The sequence below is a fragment of the Neomonachus schauinslandi genome, chromosome 8 (genome assembly GCF_002201575.2).
Source record: "Neomonachus schauinslandi chromosome 8, ASM220157v2, whole genome shotgun sequence".
In the NCBI taxonomy this organism is placed as follows: domain Eukaryota; kingdom Metazoa; phylum Chordata; class Mammalia; order Carnivora; family Phocidae; genus Neomonachus; species Neomonachus schauinslandi.
In genome coordinates this window covers 49,886,944-49,905,871 of record NC_058410.1, presented here as the reverse complement: position 1 = coordinate 49,905,871, position 18,928 = coordinate 49,886,944, and the positions used below count along the sequence as shown (strand labels likewise).

Below are 18,928 nucleotides of genomic sequence, written 5' to 3'. Positions count from 1 at the left end.
TTAGGAGGTTGCTGGACTAATTCAGAAGAGAGAGGTCAGCAGAGATGGAGAAAACATCAAGAAAACATCAACTTACGGCACAGAATTTAGAGGTAACTGGGACTTGGGAGTAGGGTAAAAGAGAAAGAATCAAGGATGATGCAAATTTTTGGTTTAGGCAACTGGATAGATGTGAATGTCAAAGAAAACTGAGAAAGAAGAGTAGGCTGATTTCTATTTTGAACTTGTGGAATTTTACATGTTTATAGAATTTCCAAATGGAGATTTACATTAAGCACAATTAGGTACACAGATGTTGAGCTTGAGAGATCTGGGTAGAGAAGAAGACAGATTTGGGAGTCTGACTAGCAGATGGGTAAAAATGCTCACTCAAGAGAATACATAGACAAAAGAAGGGGCATAGGTCAGAAACTTGAGGAGTAGTAATATTTAAGGGAGGAATAAAGGGTTTTGATTTATGTGGGATACGAGAAAATGAGACCCTGAAAGGACTGCCAGGCAAGAAAGAGAAGTAACAGCGAATACTTGAAAATATAAGCATGTTAGCGATGGAAACAAAGTTCCAACAGTCCATGAGAAATGTATAAGAGAAACACAAGCAATGAGAGGCTGGATCAGAAACTGGGAGAAGGATGTAGATAAAAGTATATAGAAATGGCAAGGAACACTTCAGAATGGCAGAGGAAGAACTTTTAAAAACCTGCTCCTCCATAAGAGCAACAAGAACACTGGCAAATTCTGTCAAAATAAACTTTTTTCAGCATTTTGGAAATAAATTAAAAGGCTTGTGACAATCCAACAAGTGTTTATTCAAGAAAACCAGATGAATCTTAGGAAGAACAGGAAGCTTTGTGGTATTCTAATTTGCCCTAATCCAATCTCCTCTGCCTCCCCCCACCACCCCCCCCAGCTCCAGAGTAGCTGCGAAAACAGATAGCCATGCAGGCACTGGAGAGACCAAAATAGATTTGCAGTTCCCCAAAAGCCCAATTACCAGAAAACTGTCACCATTTGACCTGCCTGGTAGCTCACTGAAAAGCTCCATTCTCAGGACTTTATTTGATCAGACTCAGAGCTCACTCCTTGTGTATAGTCCTATCTGTAGCATCTTTATGGAATACAATCAGCAGCAATTGTTTAACATCGCAGTTGCCTGAGGGAGTTTTACCAGCTGCAGCTAAGAGGCTGCACAAAAAACTCAAAAGGAAAATCTGAGGACTGAAATATCCATAAGAACTTGAAAGGCTCTGACACAGTTCTGGAAATTTAGAAGGTTCTGCACATGTGTGGAGCTGGGTGCATGCTCAGGAAGAGCTGAGAAGGCCCCAATCTTTCACTATGGCTGACCTTGAGGGTCTGCACCAACACACGAACATACAGAGCCCCTCAACAAAAGGTGGAAGGAGACCTATTAGCTCAAGGCATTTAAAGGAATCACTGGTCAATCATTAACTGACCAATAAGCTAGCTGAGCAGGGACTTCAAAGAATAGAGACTGTACAGAATTAATCCATGAAAGTCACTAAAGAAACAAACAACATAACCAACAACAGAGCAATAATAAATCTTGGGGACAGGGAAGAATATGATTTCTTAACTGTCGAATTATTTAAAATGTCTAGTTTTCAACAAAAAATGGTAAGACATACAAAGAAAAAGAGAAGCATGGAAAAAAGGAGTCAATAAAACTGTCTCTGAAGAAGCGCAGACATTCAACTTACTAGACAAAGACTTTAAACCAGCTATTAAAAATATTTCAAAGAACAGGGTGCCTAGTGGCTCAGTTGGTTAAGCAGCTGACTTGGTTTCGGCTTAGGTCCTGATCTCAGGGTTGTGAGACTGGGCCCTGCATTGGGCTTTACACTCAGTGAGGAGTCTGTTTGAGATTCTCTCTCTCCCTCTCCCTTTGCCCCTCCCTCCCAAAATAAATAAAATCTTAAAAAAATTTTCAAAGAACAAAAGGAGGTCATGTCTGAAGAATCATGTCTTACCTAATAGAAATATAAATGAATAGGCAGAAATTATTAAAAAAATCAAATAGAAATTTTGGTGTTGAAAAGTGCAACAGAAATGAAAAATTTACTAAAGAGGATCAAGAGCACATTCGAACTGGTAGAAGTATCAATGAACTTGAAGACAGGCCAGTTGACATTCTCCAATCTGAGGAACAAAAAAGAAAAAGAATGAAGAAAAAAATAACAGAGGCTCAGAGATTTATGGGATTCCATCAAGTATACCAACATATACATAATGTGAGCTTCAGAAGAAGAGACAGAAAAAGAGATGGAAAGAATATTTGAAAAAAGAATGGCCAAAAAAATTCCCAAATTTGATTGAAAACATTACTCTGTGTATCCAAGATCAATAAATTACAAGTAAGAGAAACTCAAAAGAGATCCATGCCAAGATGTATCATAACCAAACTGCCAAAGACAAAATCTTGAAAGTGACAAAAGAAAAGCAATTCATCATGTACAAAATTTTCTCGATAAGGTTAAGAGCTGACCTCTTATTAGAAACCATGGAGGCCAGTAGGATGACACAAAGTGATGAAAGACAAAGATGGTTAACCAAGAATTCTGCATCTAGCAAAAGTACCCTTCAAAAACAAAGGAGAGCTGGGTGAGATAGGAAGGAAGAAGAAATTAAGATGTTCCCAGCTAAATGAAAATTGAGAGAATTTGTCACTAGCAGGGCTGACCTATAAGAAATACTAAAAGAAATCTCATTCCAGGCTAAAATGAAAGGACAATAGACAGTAGCTTAAAACCACACTAAGCAATAAAGAGTACCAGTAAAGATAACTACACAGGTAAATACAAAAGATAATAAACATGTATAATGCCTTCTCCCATATCATTTAAGACAGGTGCATAAAGTAGTAATTATAAAACTGTGTTGATGGGCTTATAATGTGTAATGATGTAATTTGCATGAATGATGTTATAATGGAGCAAAGTTTTTATGTACTACAGGTGTACCGATATTGTGGGTTCAGTCCCAGACCACTGCAATAAAACAAATATTGCAAGAAAGTGAGTCAAATGAATTTTTTGGTTTCCCAATGCATATAAAAGTTATGTTCACACTATAATGTTCACACTATAATTGTCTAGTAGGTGTGCAATAGCATTGTTTAAAAAAAATGATGTATGCACCTTAAAAAATATTTTCTTGCTAAAAAATGCTAACCATCATCTGAGCTTTCAGCAAGTCATAATCACTGATCCCAGGTCAACATAGCAAATATAATAATGAAAAGTTCAAAATAATGCAAGTCTCCAAAATGTGAGACAGACACTAAGTGATCAAGTGCTGTTGGAAAAATGGTGCTGACAGACTTGCTTGATGCAGGGTTGCCACACATCTTTAATTTGTAAAAAAGACAGTATCTGCAAAGCACAGCAAAGTGAAGCACAATGAGGTATGCCTGTATGAAAATTAAACTGGGATTAATCCAACTGTCTTAAATTAACATGTGAAGTGTAACACCCAGAGTAACCGTGAAGAAAATAACTAAAAGAGAGAGAAAGGGAGAGATAGGGAGGGAGAGCAAGGGAGGGAGGAGGAAAGAAAAGGAGGAAGGAAGAAAAATGGAGTTAAAATAGTATACTAGAAAATATCTATTTTTTTTTAAAAGATTTTATTTATTTATTTGAGACAGAGAGAATGAGAGACAGAGAGCATGAGAGGGAGGAGGGTCAGAGGGAGAAGCAGACTCCCTGCCGAGCAGGGAGCCCGATGCGGGACTCGATCCCGGGACTCCAGGATCATGACCTGAGCCGAAGGCAGTCGCCTAACCAACTGAGCCACCCAGGCGCCCCTAGAAAATATCTATTTTGTACAAAAACAAAGAATCGTGGATCACTGCATCAAAAACTGGTGATGTATTGCATGGTGACTAACATAATAAAATAAAATTTAAAAAAAAAAGAAAATATCTATTTAGCATAAAAGAAGACTATAACAAAGGAATAAAACAACAAAAGAGCATAAGACACAGAGAAAACATTAACAAAATAGCAGATATAAAACTACCCAGAACTGGTAGGTAGTCAAAGGACACATTATATCTTGCCCTATAGCTCTCAACTCAATAGGGAGGATCAATTTTCCCATTTTACATTCACCAGTACAATTTGGGGTACTATGCAAAATGAGAACTTATAGAAGCATCATAAACCAAAAAAAAAAACCAAAAACCCAAAAAACTGAGGACTAGAATCCTTTGCCTCAGTCATGTCTTAAACATGCTCAATATATTTCCTTGAATTAATTAACATACTTTATTACCAGAAGAATCATCACTGAGGAAATAGGAGAAAGGCTGTTGTGAAGTATTGTTTGAAGAAAATAAAAAATATGATTAGTATTTAGATGGAAAATACTGTAACTCCTATTCTCGTCAAGGACAAGCTCCCTTGCTATTTCAACTATATACACCTTCCTTTACCTACAAAAGTAAGTGCACAACTCGTTTCTTCATTTATGTCTTCAGAGAACTTATATAAATCTATTATGTGTAGATTTACACTGTTCACATACAGTGGAATCACATCATATGTGCATTTTATTTACTGGGTAGGAATAAATCAGGGGGGATGGGAAGAGACTCAGGTAGAGAGACAGAGAAAGAAGATCAAGTGAATGAATATGAGAATGCAATTAAACAGTGCCAGTGTGCCCAGTTAATAAATTTATGACCTAGTGCCATGAGATAGGGTATATAAATGTTATTCCTTAGTTTGCTTCAGTTCCTTTGTACTTCTAAAGTGGAAGAAGCATCTCCTATTGAAAGAGCCAACTAAGTGTGATTCTGTTTAAAAGATACAGTTCATAGTTTTTCATAAAACATGGCCCCAATTGCGGACCAACTATTTCAACTAGAGCTCAGCTGAGGAAAAGTGATTAGTGTCTGTGTCTGTAAATAAGGAAAATTAAGCTGCTAGACTTATTGAAAGACAGTGTGGTAGAATTCAAGCAATTTAAGAGAGTGTCACGGGAAATTCTGCCTAATTCTAAAAAAGGTTTTGACCTCATACCTTTGCCTCAGAACCTAATTCCCATGTAAAATGGAACTTCACTGTTTCTGTCTCCATACCTATAGTGTGAGTTCCATGAACACATGCATCATGTCTTCTTATTCTTCCTATTCTCAATGCCTAGCAGAGAGCCTAGAATACAGTGGGTGTTTCATCCATGCTGGATAAGCATGTGTGGCATAATATACGTATTTGGTCTTTATGTCTCATTCCCGGCATAGAGCTCCTAAACTCTTGGTATTTTCTGACTCATAGGAGTATCTTTTGTTATTCATATGAAGCCCTTTCTATCATAACTGAATTTACACTAATGAGGTACTCTTTTTTTTTAAGATTTTATTTATCTATTTGACAGAGAGAGGCAGTGAGAGAGGGAACACAAGCAGGGGGAGTGGGAGAGGGAGGAGCAGGCTTCCCGCGGAGCAGGGAGCCCGATGCGGGGCTCGATCCCAGGACCCTGGGGTCATGACCTGAGCCGAAGGCAGACGCTTAACGACTGAGCCACCCAGGTGCCCCACCAATGAGGTACTCTTGATGGGATCCGAATAGTGGGCTGGTTGCCAGAGAAATCAACCGTATCATTACAGGGTTGGAATTCTCGACCCCACTCTCCACCCGCCACCTCACCTCCAGAGAGGGGAGAAGAACTTAAGATTTAGTTCAGTCACCAGTGGCCAATGATTTAATCAATCATGCCTTTGTAATGAAATTTCAACAGAAACTCTGGAACAATGAGGTTTGGGAAAGCTTCCTGGTTTGGTGGTACATCCGGACTCCACAGAGACATCTGAGCTCAGGAACCTTCTGAACCTTGCGCTATTGTTTTCATCCGGCTGTTCATTTGTATTCTTTATAATAAACTGTATAAATATAGTGTTTTTCTGAGTTCTGTAAGTTGTTCTAGCAATTTATTGTACCTGAGGGTAGGGAGGTTTATGAGAATCCCAAATTTGTAATTGGCCAGGCAGAAGTGCAGGTAGCCTGGGCATCCATTTGTGGCTGGCATCTGAAGTGGGGGCAATCTTGTGGAACTGATCAGGGATCAGATCCTGTGAGGGTCTGCACTAATTTCAGGTAGTGTCGTAACTGAGTTGAATTACAGAACACCCACAGTTGATGTCAGAGAATTGAGAATTTATTGTTGGAAAACCAACAGGACAGGATGTCTTTTTCATATTGGTTAACTCCTTAAGAGGTCTTTCAGCTGAGTCTTATAGAAAATTTGACTGCCTTTATTTTTTTTTCCTATAATTTCTTCTCAAAAGCTAACAAAGATATTTATAATGTCCTCCTATCTTCCCCTATTTGCAAGGGTACTAGAAGGGACTGAATTAAGGATCAACTTTCCATATTAAACAACAATAAACTAACACAGCAAAATATAACATACAAATATTCTTATGATTAATATGTCAAGAATGTGATGAAAAGACATGTCCAAAATTCATGTGTAATTTAGTTTGCAATTATTACTATAGAAAGGAAACCAGTAATTACTTTGACTTTCACAGTGATTGGGAACCTCAGTTTGGGTACTATTTAAAGGCTCACACAATACGGTATACCATCACATTTTTTCTAAAAAGGCTAGCCTTAAAAAATTAAACTGCTAATAGTGTTTTCAAGCCAGAATCTCCAAGAAAATGTATACCTTTCAGACTAAATGTCATGAAAATAATATTTATTAACCTTTGCTAAAAATAAAATCCTGGCTTGTAAAACAAATATTGTTTTGGGGCACCTGGCTGGCTCAGTCTCAGGTTCATGAGTTCAAGCCCCACGTTGGGTTTGGAGTCTAAAAACAAAAAACCAAATATTTAGTTTCAGATGTTTTACAACCAGAATGGCCACACATGTTAATCTATGTGGTATTCCAATTCAAAGGTAAGTAATTCAGGGTCTTAAAGTAAAATTAACAATCTGAATACTATCTGAAAATTCACCTCCAGTGATATATAGCTAATCAAGATAAAGTTCCAGTCAAATTTGTATATAAATGCCTGAATTTTCCCTCAAAGACACATAAATAAAATAAAATGATGGTAATTAAATTAATGCAAATCTAGTAAACTGTTCCACCATTCTTTATGATAGCTGAACACTGAAAGACCTTAAAATTTTACCGATCTATAAGAAAGTAAAAAGGTAACACAGAATAAAAGAAACTATTTAGAAATCATGTTTGATAAGGAACTTGTATCTATAATAACTCTTACAACTCAGTAATAAAAGTTATCATATGATCAGCAATTCTATTCCTAGTTATATGCCCAAGATAAATGAAAATATAAACCCACACAAAAACTTGTACATGAACCTTATAGTAGCATTTTCATAATAGCCGAAAGGTGGTAATAACTAAAATGCCCATCAACTGATGAATAAATATAATGTGGAATATCCATACAATGGGATACTTATTCAGCCATTAAAAGGAATGAAGTACTGATACATTCTACAACATGGATGCATAGGCAAATTGTAAATTGTACCTGAATAAACCTCTTACATAATTTTTTAGCCTATCCATACTCATTGTTTTATTTTGGAGGTCTCTAATGAGAAGACCTAATTTTTTTTTTTTTTAAGACTTTATTTATTTATTTGACAGAGAGAGATAGTGAGAACAGGAACACAAGCAGGGGGAGTGGGAGAGGGAGAAGCAGGCTTCCCGCCGAGCAGGGAGCCCGATGCGGGGCTTAATCCCAGAACCCTGGGATCATGACCTGAACCGAAGGCAGATGCTTAACAACTAAGCCACCCAGGCGCCCCAAGAGAAGACCTAATTTTGAATATACCATTAGAGACAATGCATTCATTAAAATGAATTACTGAATTTGCATTATAGAATTATGACTAAATTGAGAGAAATATAAATATTAGCCCCAAAACCACTTATATATCTCTATTTCCACTTAATGATGCACTAAGTACAGTATTTTAAACATTCAATCACATTAAGATATGTTGTCAAATCACAGAGAGATGTTCTACTTAAAGTGATCATTACCAAAAACATAAGATTAAGAACTGTCAATGTAAGAAATTTTTCAGACAATAAAACTTTCCGACAATAAACTTAGTAACAGTAAAACTGACCTACCACATGCACTTAATATTTGCTGTCAAAATGTAGAAGCAGCATAGCCACCTCCCACCCCTCAAACCATCTGCTTCAAAAATGTTGTACAACTTTTGTATATGAATTAAATGGAAGTTTTCTTATGACTATGTTCAGTTACTCAATAGTATCAGACTGGTATGGCCGTTTAGTTCTACTAAGCATAAAATTGCTTATATGGAGGCCTGAATAAAGCAGTTATAAATCATGAAAATTAGAATTCCAAAATAATGGACAAAAACATACTGCCAAACCTATCAAAAACAATGCAAACCAGAAGTCAGTGGAGCACCATCTTTAAAGTATTAAAAGAAAAAACTGAATTTTTTTAGTGGTTGCTTTAGAGTTTGCTGTATACATTTAATCTACATCCACTGTCAAATAACATTTTACTGCACTTCATGGGTAGTAAATTCCAAATTCCTCTCTCCTACCCCTTGTAACATTGCTATCAAATTTCATTTATCCATAATCACTCAATACATTATTTTGAAATTATCTATTATATCCAGTAAAGATAGAACATAAGAGGTTTTATTTTACCTTCATTTATTCCTTCACTAACTTTCCTTTTCTCTGAAGAACTTATTTTTAACATTTCTTGCAAAGTAACAGTTCTTATTGGCAACAGGTTCCTTCAATTTTTATTTGTCTGAGGTGGTTTTTATTTTTCCTTCACTTTTGGAAGATAATTTCAATATATACAGAATTCTAGGTTGGTGATTTTTTTTCTTTCAACACTAAACATTTCACTCTACTCTCTTCTTGCTTGTATGGTTTGTGAAGGGAAGTCCAACATAATTCCTAGCCTTCTTCCTTTATAAGTAAGGGGTTTTTTTCCCCTCTAGCTCCCTTCAAGATTTTCTCTTTGTCTTTGGTTTCCTGCAGTTTGACTATGATAGGTCCAGGTGTAGATTTGGTATTTGTCATATTTGATGTCCTCTGAGCTTCCTGGATTGGTGGTTTGGAGTCTGTCATTAATTTTGGAAAATTCTTAGCCATTATTACTTCAAATATTTCTTTTGCTCCTTCCTCTCTTTTCCTGATGAGCCCAAAAAAGGCATTCTTTACTTGTTACAGTGCTTTTGATTTCTATTATTTTCTTTTGATTCTTAGAATTTCAATCTCTGCTTATATTACCCATCTGTTCTTACATGTTGTCCACTTTTTCCATTAGAGCCCTTAGCATATTGATCATAGTTATTTTAAATTCCCAGTCTGACAATTCCAAAATCTCTGCCATATCTGACTAGAAGTTAGGCTGTATTTACTGTAGCTATGGGTATCAAAAGCTAAAATTTCCTCTAATTTCCTTGTTGTCTTTGGGTTTCCCTAGGAACTCCTTTAACAAAGTGCAAACCTCACAGTTCTTTCATCTGTAATCCTCTATTATTCCACAGGAGCCCTGTTGATGCAGTGGTAAAATGTGAGGGAAGTATTCCATAATCCCATGATGAGGTCTGGGTCTTTCAGTGGGTCTGTATCCCTGGCTATGGCTTTTGAAAGTGCCTCTTGGCTCCACCCACCCACCCCCCTACCCCTGCCCTGCCTCCACAGATGAGACAGCAAGGCTAGAGAGGAAGTTGGTTTCCCCAAGTTGGTTAGGCTCTGGTAGTTTCCCTTTTAGGCAGGGAGAGAACATAATGCTATGAGCATTATTTCAAAATGGTTACTATTCCCCTCCTGCTGGAAGCATGAGGAAATCCCCCTGCCTCCCAATCTTAACTGTGAGAACCTGGTGGAGCCTGTGGAAGACAAACTCACAAGAGCGTGGGAGCCCTCTTAAAACTAGACCCCCAAGAGTTTTTAACTATCAAGCTAGTTCACACTCAGCTTCCTGCAGGTCATGAATTACAGTTAAGTTTTCCTACCAGTTCCTGGCTTCATTAGTTTATGCTCCCAGCAAGCTGTGATTCTTTGTATTTGCCTGTCTCTCCAGTTTGGGGCGCACTGGTTTACTCTGTGATCTCAGTTCTCTGATGGATCTAAGAAGAACTGTTGCTTTTTAGTTTGTTCAGCTTTGTTTCTACTGTAAGGACCTCAAGAATGGCGACTTCTAATTTCTTTCATGTCTGAGTGGAAACCAGAATTCAATGTCTTTTTGATGTATTCCCATCATTCCTTGAATACTTTTTATTTTCTGGAACAAGAAATGTTCCAGGTTCATCTTGTACTTTTCTCAAGGGAGTCTTGGTTACTTTTAGTGGAGAATATTGTTTAGAAATCAAGATCTGGATGCAAATTATGCTCATTGCTACAGGGGTATCATTACTTCTAGAACCTCTAAGCACATACTAGGAAATTTACATATTTATACACATACACACACCCTATATTTATTTCTCTATCTATCCAACCATCCTTCTCTGTATATAATAAAAACTATACTTATACCTCCAATTCCAACCCAACACCCTAGAGACATTCTAATTGTCCCTATGTCCATGTTCTCTTTTATCCAACAGTGAGAAACCTGGCTTCCATTTTCCTTAATGTATTTACTCGTTTGCACAATCCTAAAAAACATAAAAAGTATTTTCAGAACTCCTACCCACTACCATTGAGAAAAGCACATATACTAAAATTCAATACTTGTTTAGTGCTTGCTTCGGCAGCACATATACTAAAATTGGAATGATACAGAGATTAGCATGGCCCTTGCACAAGGATGACACGCAGTATTTGTTTACTGTTCTTTTCCGGGGCGGGGGGGGGGGGCGGTTTGGGAAGTGGGGTGGGCACAGAGAGGAGTGGTAAAATTTCCAGATAATAAAATGCACAAATACTAACTATATTAATTTTGACAAATGTATCTTTATTAAGTTATGGAACATTTCCCATTTTCATCACCTCCAAAATTCCCTTTTGCTGCTTTTCAGTCAATCCCACCTCCTCTGAGGCAATCACTGTTCTGATTTTTCACAATAGTTTTGTCTAGCACTTCATAAAAATGGCATATTCTTTTGTGCCTGAATTCTTTTGCTCAGCACTGTGATTTTAATGTTCATCCAGGATGTCACATGTATCAGTAGTTCATTCCTTTTTTGTTGTCCCATAGTAACTCCTTGTATAGATATGTCAGTTTGTTTACCCCTTTTACATATGAGATAAGAGATTCAGAGTACCTAAAGTCATAGAGTTAACTGGATGAGAAGAATTCCAAGGACCTCAGAACCAGAAGTATTATAAACCCTTGATTCTTATTTTGGTGTTCTTTTCATTTTACCAAAGCACCACTCAAACAAATTTTTAAAATAACAACTGGGGTGCCTGGGTGGCTCAGCTGGTTAAGCATCTGACTCTTTGATTTCAGCTCAGGTCATGATCTCAGGGTCATGACATCGAGAGCGAGCTGGGCTCCATGCTCAGCGGGGAGTCTGCTTGAGATTCTCTCCCTCACCCTTTTCCTCTGCCCCTTCCACTCATTCATAAGCACTCTCTAAAACAAATCTTTAAAAAATAAAAAATAAAAATAACAAAAACTCCAGGGATATATTTTTATCATATAAATTTAGTGATGTATAAGGAACTACCTACATATAATCACATCACAGATGTAATAATATTTTTCAAAATCACCACTGTGATGCTTCCCAATGAGTTCTTAGTAGGAAATGAAAAATATCCAAAATTAAAAGGTTATTGAATCAAATGCAAATATTTTTAAATCTTTAAGAATATCTGTACAGTTAACAACAGTGCCATTTCTTCCTTAATCCATAAATCCATACTCCTTCCTAATCCTTACTTCTGCCAATGCTGATTTCAAGTTTACCTAGCATTTCTTAAATATCTCTTAAAACATTTACCTTATAATCAACCTTCAATGAAAGTAATTTATACATTCATTAATTCCTTCAGTTTATTAAACTTACAAAACTACCAAGAGGAGTACTCTCCTAATTCTAGCATTTCTAGGCAATTTTTAGCCTTTTGAGTCTCTCCTCAAGTCTGTCAAATCATCCAATTCTAATTCCCTATTTAGAAAATATATCAATCTCTCTCTCTCTTTAAAACATAACATAAAAGACGGTTTTTCTTCAACCCATAATCTTTAAGCTCCTTCTCAAACCACAATTAACTTAGTAATTCTGACCTAAGGATAATTTTTCTGTACTATGAAATGCTACTACTTACCCCTCATGATGAAAGTTTATGACAGCACCCTTCAAGGTGACCTTGAGTCATTGCCATAGACTGAAGGGCCAAAAGTAGAACACCAAGGGTGAGATTGCCATTAGGCTATGTTGTCCCACCACCTCCCCTACTGCCCCATACATACATACCCTGTGTTTTGGCCCAATCTAGATGAACTTCCTGAAGATGAAGTAACAGAGGAAGTAATAGAGAATTTGAGATCTCTTCCTCAAAAGTATGAACAAATCTATGGATCTGTTATATTTGATGTAAGCCCCACTATAAGGCTCCCCTCTAATAGGTTTCTAGAGTTCTCATGTATTCCAAAACAACATCCATCTCACAAGAACATGGTGAAATATAAAGCGTACCTTGAAGTACCAAGCAACTGTAGATGCTACATTAATTTGAAATGCTCCTACAAGTTAGGGGTGATTATCCTAACTTTCCCAATGTGAGAACAGACTAACTTTAGACTTAATCTACCATATATACGATGACCCAAGAACTTAGTCTATAACACAAATAAGGTAGATGAGACCAACTGACTTATCCTATTTCATTTACAAGTCACAATCCTTAGCTCATAATTTATGTGAAATAAAATGCTAATTATTTGGAGTGAAGAAAACAAAAGGTTTAAGATGTGATCAGAGCACTGAATACAATTCTATAACAAAACTTCCCAATTCCCAGTCACTATATCAAACAGCTATGGCAAAGACAGCTATTTAGCATTTGGCTTCACCTTTTGGTTTTAGGTTTTGAAAATTCCTGTGCATTTCTGTTTTCATCCAAACAAAATAAAAATTTGGGCAAGATAACGTGCCCAAAGAGCTTGACCATGAGTCTAATGAAATCAGACTTATTTGAAAGAAAAAGAAATGCCAGGGCTGTAATGTCACCTGCTCATTTTTCTTTTGTGCCATTAGAAAAATTGTACAAAGTAGGTTAATGTTTAAGGTAGCCTTTCCTGAACTCCTTAATACTTTTCATTCTACTTCTTCCTTAAAAATATAGTGGCCAAAATAAAGATTTGTGGAAGGCAATGATTAATCCAGAGAACTAATGTAGGTGGTGAGGCAAATCTTCAAGAATTAACTGAAGATAAGATGGCAATGGGAAAAGAACCTAAGAAGCTCTTGGAACATGGCAAAATCCTTAGGAAGGGAAGGAAAAATAGAAACTTTTGGTCCCAGTTAAAGTGTCAATGAGAATATACTTCTATCTGAAGAAAAAAAAGTGTTAACAACAATGCAGGTAAAATAAAGACAAAGATAGTAAATAAGCTTAGAAACTGGATTATTAAAGTTACCCTTACAAAGCTTACAAAGAAAGTATCTTTTAAAAATATTTTCTGGCCTAGGGGCGCCTGGGTGGCTCAGTCGTTAAGTGTCTGCCTTCGGCTCAGGTCATGATCCCAGGGTCCTGAGATCGAGCCCCGCATCAGGCTCCCTGCTCTGCGGGAAGCCTGCTTCTCCCTCTACCACTCCCCCTGCTTGTGTTCCCTCTCGCTGTGTCTCTCTTGTCAAATAAATGAATGAAATCTTTAAAAAAAAAAAAAAATCTTCTGGCCTAGTTGTTCTAAAGAAATAAGGAGAATAAGCCAACAACCAACCATACATTTTTACTGAACACCTAGTATATAAATGGTTTTGTATAGGTAATGTGATTTTATTTTTTAAAAAGATTTTATTTATTAGAGAGAGCATGAGTGGTGGGGAGGGACAGAAGGAGAGGGAGAAGCAGACTCCCTGATAGGTAGGGAGCCCAACTCACGGGCTTGACCCCAGGACCCCGGGATGATGACCCAAGCTGAAGGCAGAGACTTAATCGCTTAACCGACTGAGCCACCTGACCACCCTGGTAATGTGATTTTAAAATGAATTAAAAACAGTCTCTTGCCCCATCTCTAGCTGGGGATAGGGTTGGGGCACCAAGTTACATATAACACATAACAGAGATGGAAACAAAATGCTTAGGGAACCTAGAGAAAAGAGAATTAGAATGGGGATGTGGCAAAAAAGGTTTCATAGAAGTGATATTTCCACTGGACTTTAAAGGATAGTCAGGAATTTAATAGGCATAGATAGGAAAAAGGTAAAGCAAGAAATAAAATAGAAGGAATAATGTAAGAAAGGTATGGGAGTTAGAAAAAGTGGTGTAGGATATATTCAGGAAAATCCAAGTGTATATGAGTGGGGTGGAAAAATAGCGTTCATGGTAAAGAGAGAGAAAAATGAGAAAAGAAAAGCATAGAGAAGCAGACTGGAAAAGAGATTGAGGAATCCCTAAACACTACACAGTAAGTTCATTTTTAACAGTAGGGATTCAAATTATTTTGAGCCTTAAAGACACACATAATCTAGGTTCCTACTATCAGATAAGCCTGTTTACAAGTTAAATTTCACTTTAACAACTGTGCTGTCTTGCAGTCATCAATCACCAGCTCTCCTGTGAAATTTAGAATCAGAATAAATGCAGAAGCTGGTTAAATGCTAAATTTTAAAGCAGATCCAGCTGCTCAATGGTCAACATGATTATAAATAGGGCGACCATTTAATGTCATCTAAACTGGGATTTTTCAGAATAAAGGGGGGCACTATTAGTAATTATGCTTGTATAAATTCAGAACATCCCAAGCAAACTGGGATGAATGGTTAACCTAGTTATAAAAACTCCCCAAATCAAAGGGACTCTTTACTTTTTCTTAAATTCTCTTCAGTGGGAATCTCCCACTGTAGAGCAGGAGGAGAATCCAGCATTTGATACTGAGATTAGTGGCTATGACGTTTTAAAGAGGCACATATTAAAAATGAATAACAGATCTATTTTTATAGTAGCAGAGACCTGAAGAGTGAATAACTTCATGCAAATCTGTATAAGACTTCTTTATCTTAACTAATGACAACCATAAACACAAAGGAACTATATACTGATTACTAACCTCACAAGCACATATACACTTAGATAGTATTCCCTGAGTTTCTGTGTTAATTTTCATATTTGAAAACAAGCTAATTTTCAACTATACCAACCATCTCAAAGCATATTAGTTTTTGTGTTAATATAGTACGAGAGAAAAAAAAAATCTGTTTTTATTGCTAAAATTACAGAAAACACTTGATGGTTTGGCAAAAGATTGTTATGTGGGTGGTTGCAACTTGGCCTTTAACCTCTTGCCAAATACCATACCGCATGTGTTCTGAATTACCAGTAAACCCAGATGCCCTCATATGAGAGATTTCAAATCCAACCAGAAATTGAGAAAAAACAATCCTATGGTCTTCATGAATGAAACCAAGAACTTCTTAAAAAAAGGGGGGATGGGGAGAGAAAGAAACCAAGAACTTCCAGTGTCTAATGTCAGGACTTTGGGAAAATAATTTAACTTCTAAATATTCATTCTGGTCAAAGTCTAAGACCTGATAAAGAAGGTCTTGACACTGCAAAAAGAAATCAAACATCTGATATTAAAAAATATTTACAATCACCTAATACCACAGGTTGGCCAACTTTTTCCCTAATAGGACAAACAGAAAATTTTTAGGTTTTGTGGGCCATAGACTCTCTTGTTGATAATACAGAAATGAATGGAAGGGGCTGTGATCCAATAAAACTTTTCTTAGAAAAACAGGTGGTGGGGCTGGATTTGGTTCTCTGGGCTTTATAATACAAGCTCCTTTGTATCACTCATCTTGGACAATGTCTGGTACATAATATATGCTCTGAAAAGGTTTGTAGATGAATCATATTATTTAATCTAAAAACATAAGCAAAATGTCTGAGCTATCTTGTTACAAACACAGTATTTACTGAATGTTATTTGAGACTAACTTCCTAGTTAGATTTATAAGTTGGTATTTCTCACACAAAATACTTATTTTTAAATTTTTTTTTCATTTAAAAAACTGTAATTGTAATATTAATCATGGTCATGTCACTATTGAACTCTGTTTACCCAAGATTAATACTAATTTTCTGGCTCCTTGAGGCCATTTACATAAATAGATAATCTGATTACACAGTATAAGGACTGGAGCTGAAAGGTCATGTTGAGTTAAAGCCAGAGTTAATACCATGGCAAATGAGAGTCAAAGGCAGGTGGAAAGAACCCTGCAGAGAAGACTGGTGTGTGGAGAAGAGAATGGAAGAGAAGACAGACCTGTTTGTACCATGCAGTGAAGATCTGAGCAATTTCTCTGAATTATAATAATAAATCTCCTTTTTATTAGAACTTCTTTGAAAGGGCTTCTGTTCTTTGCAGTTAAATGATTCCTGCCTAGAAAATGGATTATGAAACATTTTGGAGAGGAGTTAATATTTGAGCTGAATTTTTAAAAAATTAATAGACAGGGATTCCAGTCTACATGGAGTAATAGGGAACAGATTTACCCTCCTGCCTGAAAAACAACAACAAAAAAACCAGAAAAAAAACAACACATGAAACAGACATAAGACAATGGCTGGTATAGGAGAGTAATCCTTGACAGAAGGGAAACAAAGTGAGCCCTCTTAGAACAGCTCCCTGCTTAGAGAGAGCTTCCAGGGAGCAGAGGGAGAAGAAGTCAGGTGGAGCTCAGCAATCTCCCTGAGATGAGGAAGTATGAGTCCAAGCTTGCTGTAATATGCCTGGTAGAGTACCACAGAGGAGACAGTTGCAGAGAGACAGGAGATCTGCAAAAGGCCCCCTGAAGACTTTACTGAGTAATATCAGCACATGCTTGTGAGGAATCCACCCAAAGCAGGAGAAGAACTAAAAGGAGCAGAGGGAACAATTTCAGGGGTCAGACAGTGGCACGAATAATTTGTTTCATCCAGAAAGGAAAAAAAAAATCTCATACTTCACAGGACATCAGACAGAATAATCATAAGGTTATTGCCTCAGTAATGGAGCAAAATGAACCCTGGATAAAGTTTGCTCTGGTTCCACCTGAACAAGCATAAATATAGCATTGAAAGTGTCAAACGATTTCCAAATAAGTATCCCAGAATAAAACTCAAGAATATTTCTAGAAATACAAAATATCCCAAACTCAAGGTTAAATTCCTAATGTCTGGCATCTGATAAAAAATTATTAGGCATGAAAAGAAATAGAAAAATATGGCCCATAATGAGGAGAAAAAGCAGCAAAAGAAACAAGCCAAGAACTGATAAATATTGGAATCAGCAAAGATATCAAGATAATTCTTATAACCTGTATGTTGAAGAGAGTGGAGGAGTGCTTGGACATGTTACGCAGAGATGTGGACAATATAAAAAGAAGTTGAATCAAAATGTTCATCTTACCAGAGATGAAAAATAAATGTTTGAGATGAAAAATACAATGGATGGAATTAATAGAACATTAGAAATGCCAGAATTAAAGATTAAGAATTTGAGAGCAGCAATAGAAATTACCCAAAATGAGGCACAAAATAAACCTGAAAAAAAATGATCAAAACATTAGTAACCCACACGCAACAACTTTAAGCAGACTCATACATGTGTAATTTGAGTCCTCAAGGTGGAGGATAAGTGCTATATAAAATTACAAAAAAAAAAAAAAAGGAAAAGACAGTATGGGCTTAAAGTAGTGCATAAGAGTAAGCTATTACAGATTATGGAGAGGAGGAAAGAAATGAGAAAAGCTGTATATTTGGCTATAAATCTGACAATGGCTGACAAGTAACATAGCTAGAAGCGGTTACCTCTAAGAAAGAAGGACCAGGATTAGGATGTGATAGTAAGAAAAGAGAGAACTGAGAATATTTTAAAGGAAGAAATCATAGGAATTCATGATTAACTGGAAAGGAGAATGCTAAGAGGCTGAAATTCTGAAAAGGACCAGACTAAGTCTGAATCCCAGCTTCTCTATTTACTATTTGAACTTGGAGAGGTTACTTAATATCTCTCTGCCTTAGTTTCCTCATTAGTAAACTGGAGATAATAGTAGTACCTATGCAACAGGGCTGTTTTGAGAATTAAATGAGTTAAAACATGTAAAGTACTTTGGCATGTAGTAAGTGCTTAATAAACACTGGCTATTGCAGTTCTCAAAACTTTTGTGGTCTCAGGACTACTTTTCACTCTTAAAAGTTATGGAGGACCCCAAAGAATTTTGCTTATCTGGGTAATGTCTATGAAAATTTACCATATTAGAAATTAAAACTGAGAAATATATAAAGTACTAACATTTTCATTCATTAAAAATATTAAACCTATTACATGTTAACATGAATAACATTTCGTTTTTCAAAAGAAAAAAAATGGTACAAAGATAGAAACTGTTTTACATTTTTGTAAATCTCTCTACTGTCTGGTTTACTAAGAGAAAGCTGGGTTCTCATATCTGCCTCTGCTCAATCTGTTGCTTATGTTGTTTTCGCTGGGAAAGAAAACCAACCAATCTGTGTTATGTAGAAGCTAATACATCCAAGAAAGCTAAGATAGCATCTCCTGGGTAGAACGACTAAGTTTAAAAAGGGGGACAGGAGAGTATTCATTCCATAAATCTTAAGAGTGCTCAAGAGGAGAATAAGGTATTAACTATAAACTATTCTAGTCAGCTCACAAGAGAAAGAGCCAGAGAAACCATTAAATTTATCCCACATGGGTTATAAGCAGCACTGTAGAAAGGATGGAACC

At 36.5% G+C, this 18,928-nt stretch overlaps 1 protein-coding gene and 1 pseudogene across 1 annotated transcript in view; one reads left to right on the top strand and one right to left on the bottom strand.

Moving 5' to 3' along the window:
• The window catches only part of REV3L (REV3 like, DNA directed polymerase zeta catalytic subunit), a 175,534-nt gene that overhangs the window by 130,449 nt on the left and 26,157 nt on the right, over positions 1-18,928 (bottom strand). The gene's annotated exons all lie outside the window — the stretch shown is intronic.
• LOC123325594 lies at positions 10,763-10,862 on the top strand (annotated as a pseudogene).